Source organism: Sorghum bicolor, chromosome 2, assembly GCF_000003195.3.
Source record: "Sorghum bicolor cultivar BTx623 chromosome 2, Sorghum_bicolor_NCBIv3, whole genome shotgun sequence".
Lineage (NCBI taxonomy): Eukaryota > Viridiplantae > Streptophyta > Magnoliopsida > Poales > Poaceae > Sorghum > Sorghum bicolor.
This window is the reverse complement of record NC_012871.2, coordinates 42,398,271-42,404,275: the sequence shown is the minus strand read 5'-3', so window position 1 is coordinate 42,404,275 and position 6,005 is coordinate 42,398,271.

Here is a 6,005-nt window from a genome sequence, read left to right as displayed (position 1 = left end):
GAACGAAGCAGAGAAAAAGGTGCAAATCATACAGCAGCATATGCAAGCGGCACAATCGCGACAAAAGAGTTATGCTGATAAGAGAAGAAGACCACTTGAATTCAAAGTAGGTGACTATGTGTACCTCAAGGTTACGCCAATGAAGAAAGTTCAACGTTTCCGAGTTCGAAGCAAGCTTGCACCCAGATACGTGGGACCGTATCAAGTACTAGAGAGGAAAGGCCCAGTGGCCTATAAGATTCAGTTGCCTGAAGAGTTGAGTTCGATCTTTCCGGTCTTCCATGTGTCGCAACTACGGAAATGTTTGAAAGTGCCTGAGTAGAGAATTGAACCTCGAGGGATCAAAATAAAAGCAGACCTAGAATATAAAGAGCAGCCAGTGGGGATCGTGGATACCAAGGAACGAGTAACCCGAAACAGAATTGTCAAAACATACAAGGTGGTGTGGAGTCATCATGACAATAGGGATGCCACCTGGGAAACTGAGTATTACCTAAAAACAGTTTATCCAAAATTTCATAAGAAATGGTTAGTAATCCAAATCTCGGGACCAGATTTCCCTAAGGGGGGAAGGGCTGTAACACCCTAGGTGTTAAGCATGCACTTAGCTTTACCAAACATGCATAGGCATTCTCATCAAGCATAGCATCACATGAGCATGGCATCCATCCAAAAATGTGATTTTGTGTGCTTTATTCTATGTGATTAAATATGCTGAAAATATGATACTTGCTTCTAAAATTGTGGAATATTCAAACTAGGTTGAATTGTGTGCAAGAAGATTTAAGAATATTTTTGTGCAAATTTTGGAGCCATAGAATTTGAGAAATGGAATTTATACAAAAATCCCCAAAATGAATTTATTTGAAAACCTAGAACTAGTTTTAATTTGTAATTCAAATTCTATTTGGAATTTGGTCTTGCTTATTGATACAAAGTTGTAGGGTTTTTGTTTTGGAACAACTTTGTTTTTGGGAGAAAAAGGTGGAAATGACTTTAAAATGGTCCAAATGAATTTAGAAAAGAATTGAGAAAAGAAATTCAAAAAAAATGGAAAAGGGGGCAGGCGCTGCTGGGCCAACCCCGCCTCCCTTTCGGCCCAGACAGCGGCCCGGCCTGCCTCCCCCTCCCCTCTCTCCCGCGCGCAGACGCCCGCCTCGTCCCAGCCAGCGACGGCCACGTGGCGGCCGTACGCCGGCGATGGGCGCGCCGCGACCGACCGGCTTCACCTGGTCGGGACGCCGACCCGAGCCCCCAGGCCGCTCCATTCGCTCTGTCGCCCGCGCCTCTCTCCCTCGTCCCTCCGCTCGCGAGCGCAACCGCAGCCGTAGGAGCTCCGCTGCAGCGCCATCGCCGGAGCAGCTCCGCTGCTCACCGCCGGCCACGCCAGTGCCCCAACCTCGACGCCAAAACCACCAGCGCACTCACCGCCGTCGAGGTAAGCTCCTGCGAACGCTCTACCGAGGTGAGAGCCCGTCGAACGCCGTGAATCGCTCGTCGGAGGTGCTCCGGCCATCCTCCGGCCAATCCGAGGGTACCGCTGGGTGCACCTCGCTGCGGGGAGCGCAATGGTTCTCACCCCGTGGCTCGTCGGAGGTACCCTCCCTCTCGGTCTCACTGACTAGTGGGGTCAGAGGCCCACTGTCAGTCGCAGGGGTACCGCGTTGGGTGTAGATCTGGGTGTCTTTAGTGTTTTTGATTCCGATTTCGAATTGATTTTCAGAAAAGGTTTTCCAGAAATCGATTTAAAACTTGTAAAATCCATATCTTGAGTTGTACAGCTCCAAATTTGATGAAATAAATTTTGGTGTGCTCTCCATTTTCAGATCTACAGTTTGATGTAATTGCATGTCATGTTTGAACCTTTTTTCTGGACAAGAATAATTAATCCATGCTTTTGCTAAACTTAGAAAATGCATAATAATTAAAATATGGCTCAGAAAAATGTGAAACCTGTTTTGTTGGCTCTGCATGTGTGTTAACTCACTAGGAAAATATTGCTACACATTATTTGGTGTATAAATGAATTTTTGGTGATTTAAATGCTTGCATGGCAGTGGTTTATGATTTTTAATAATTAAATGGATCATGCAATTAATCTGGTAATTTTTGTGGGTCTTTCCTATGATTTTAGGCAAATTATAAAAATATGAAATCTGCTGTTTGACACTTATAACACAGTAGGGTAATTGTATTTGCCTTTATTAAATAATCTTGGGATTTTTTTGTAGCTCAAATTAAGTATCCAAAAATTATGAAAAATTTGTGGTAGACTTTATGCTGGACTGATAGTCTCCTGTAATTTTTGTGGAATTTATTGATAAACAGAAATGCATGCTATTTTTGATGGGCCTAGAAATGAGTAATTAAAATTATAATTGTTATTTGTGGGTTAAATGGAATAAGAAGGGGTTGGGTGTATCTTTGAAGCAGCTTGTGGGTTGCTGGTTACACTTGAAAACAATTTGTAGAAGAGAATGCAATAGATGTTTAATTCAATTGCCTATTCTTGGATGATGTTGACTACCTTGTAAAGAGCATGACCAATTAAATCACCTGTGCACCAAGTCATGATCATTTGGTACCTCCTCATACAAGCATCCACTCGGACATCTCGCACTCCACTCATGAGCATGCATACATCATATAGGCTCGCAGGAGAACGAGGTGGGACCCGAGGAGCCAGAGGAGATTCAGGAGCAGGAACCTCCGGAAGCACCGGAACCCGGAGAAGAGCTACAGGAGTGTCGGGATCACCGGCCCAGTACGTTTGAGAAAGGCAAGCCCCGGAGCATTCTAAGTCTCCCTATTCTCGATAACTTACATGATATATTATGCTCGTTCTATTGTACTGCATTTAAGTGATAGGAGTTGGGTGATACCGTTGATGCATTGGTACTCCTTGATATCACCCCTCGTTTATCTACCTTGTCCTATGTAGATAGGTGCGGAGTCTATGCTTAGCTTGCTTAGTCCGGTAGAAGTCGGGTGATTTCCTGTCACCTGTGAGATATAGGTGGATACCTGCTTGATTAAGCAGTGATTGCTTTGGGAAAAGAATAACCAAGTGTGGAATGAAATTTGAGACAGGGCAGGGTCTTATAGTGGGTTGACTATAGTGCTCCTGCCTGTGTCGATTAAGGACCGATCGTTGACAGCCCTTGTTGACGGTGGATATACCATAGAAATCCACATACAAAACACCGTCAACATGCCTCGGTTGCAAGGGGAAATGACATGACATGAACATATTTTATCCATAACTAGTTCCACTTGTACTCTTAGCTTGTTTATGCAGGAACAACAAATTCAAGACATTATTTGACAAAGCCAACATCAGAATCATCAAGAGGAGATCGAGGGGACAACAGGTGACACCCTGGGCCCACAGGGAGGGGGTCGCCCGACCCCTCTTTGGTGGGACCCAGGTGTGCCACCTAGTCCACCGACATAAGGGACCCCTGTGGACACTGCTGGTGGGCCCAGAGGCCCAGAAGTGGGGTCGCCCGACCCCACATCAAAGGCGGTTCCAGGTTCGGTGGCCTCCCACCGACCTTCCCCACATGTCCCACATGTTGATTTGCCCCTGCCGTTGATCAAATGGCGGTTGCGAGGTCGGTTTGATCCAAGGGTGGAGAGAAGATGTCACGCGGATCGATGACGTGGTGATGGAGTAACCCCTACTCCATCTCCCTCTATAAAAGGCAGCCTCCACCCTTCATTCCAAGTGTGCAATTCCAAGGCCAAGTGCATTACAAGTTCCAAGCATACAAGTAGAGTAGTAGTTAGTCTAGAGTGGGAGTTAGAGTCGAGTCGAGCGAAGCTCGGGGTCTCCGGAGTCGTCTTCTGGAGAGTCTGGTATAGCTCTTGTACCTTTCTACTTTTGTAAGACTTTCCTTTTATTAATATATTATTCTTACTTTACTTTACTGAGTTCTTACTTAGTCCAAGTCTTTTAGTCTTGTTGTGCATTTACTTTAGTAATATAGTTGTCTTAGTGAAGTTAGTGACCTGTAACCACTCCTGTGTGTGCATCATCGTCCTATCTTGTATAGGAGCTCTAGCTAGCTGCAACTAGTTAGCGTTGTAGGATTAAGTGTGAGCGTGGTGCTCATACTTAAGATTACCTTTGATTACCGCTGGCTTGAACGGAAAGTAGGAGCGCACTCCCTAGTAGGTGACAGATCGTGGGCGGCATTAGGTTCTCCTCACGTACAGGCTAGTTCTTAAAAGGTAAGGCGTCCATAAGCCCAATAGTCGCTTTCGGTAAGGGGTTAGGTGAAAAACCTTCTAAGCGTCTTACCAGCTCGGCTATCCCTCGCACACAGTTAGTAAGGCTCTAGCGTAGTTAAGACAATTATCTATTAAAGTAAGTCACAGAAGTCAAGTTAGATACATAGGAGTCCTTTACTCACTCGTTGTCCTCCCACCTAGCTAACTCTACCATTTACCTTTAGCATAGGACCTTGGATTCACCACTACCCTTCCTATTCGTTATTTACCACCCTTATTCACTAGTTGATACTAGATAACTCAAGGAATCTCATTCCCCTTTTTGTTAAACACACTTAGCCGCTTTCCCTTGGGAAAATATAAATTACGATACCTTGGAATACTCCTTGGTGAAGTGCTACAGCGGTACATTCTGTGCGCTTGCGGAATTATCCAATAGTAAATAGAGTTACCCTACCAGGGCACTTCTGGCGCCGTCGCCGATATCCGGTGGTTGCGTTAAGAAGTGTCAACAAGCATTTCTGGCGCCGTTGCCGGGGAGAGCGTCTGTCTAAGAGTTTTAACAAAAAGAGAATCCAGAGTTTGCTAGTTATCAAGTAGTGATAGGGATAACCCATCACTTGTCTTGTCTTCCTTTATTGTGAAGCCTGACAGTGTATGAGCGGTTTCCAATTGCCGTCAAACTTCGTTGAAGATCCTGAGCAACTGTTGAGGAGAACTAGACGTCGTCAAGTTCCACCTCAAAGGTTCATCTCGAACCTGAATCCGTTAGAGGAAGGAGTATCTGCACCGGTTATCAAAGAAGCTATGGCCCAGAAGACCATCTCTGAGTACTCTGCGCCGTCGGCTGACAATGTCACCACGGGTCCGCAGCTTAACTTGGGAGATGCGACTTTTGAGTTGAAGCCTACGCTTATCAATATGGTGCAAGCCAATCCCTTCTGTGGAAAGCCACACGAGGATGCCAATGCCCATCTCCAACACTTCTTGGAGGTGTGCGGCACCTTCACCATCAAGAATGTCGCCGCAGACGCCATCCGTCTTCGCCTCTTCCCATTCTCGTTATTGGGGAAGGCGAAGCAATGGTTCTACGCCAACAAGGGTGAAGTGACCACGTGGGAGAGGTGCGCCAATGCATTTCTCAAGAAGTTCTTTCCGATGGGCAAGACCAGCGCCCTTCGTGGAAAGATTTCCAGCTTCCAACAGCAAGCAGATGAGACGATTCCCGAAGCATGGGAACGTCTGCAGGAGTACATTCGCGCCTGTCCTCATCATGGGATAGAGGAGTGGCTCCTAATCCAAGGTTTCTACCATGGCCTGACCGGTTTGGCCCGTAGTCACCTTGATGCTGCCGCTGGAGGAGCATTCTTGCAACACAATGTCAAGGATGCCAAGGACCTCATTGAAAAGATGGTTATAAACCAAGGATGGAATGAGGAACGCCTCCAACCCAAGAGAAGAAGTGTCCATGCCTTGAATGAGGTGGACATGCTCTCTGCTAAGACGGACCTCTTAATGAAGAAGATGGAAGAAAGTTCCAAGCAAGAGACCATTCAACCTTACGCCACTGCACGGGCCATTGAATCTGATTCATGGTGCGAAGTGTGCGGAAGAGATGATCATTCGGGAAACAATTGTCCCGAAACAAAGGAGGAAGTGAGCTTCATCAACAACAACAACAATGGGTACCGGCCCCAACAACAGCAATGGAACTCGCGCCCCTTCTACCAAGGTAATCAAGGTAATGGTTACAATCAAAATTTCAATAATTC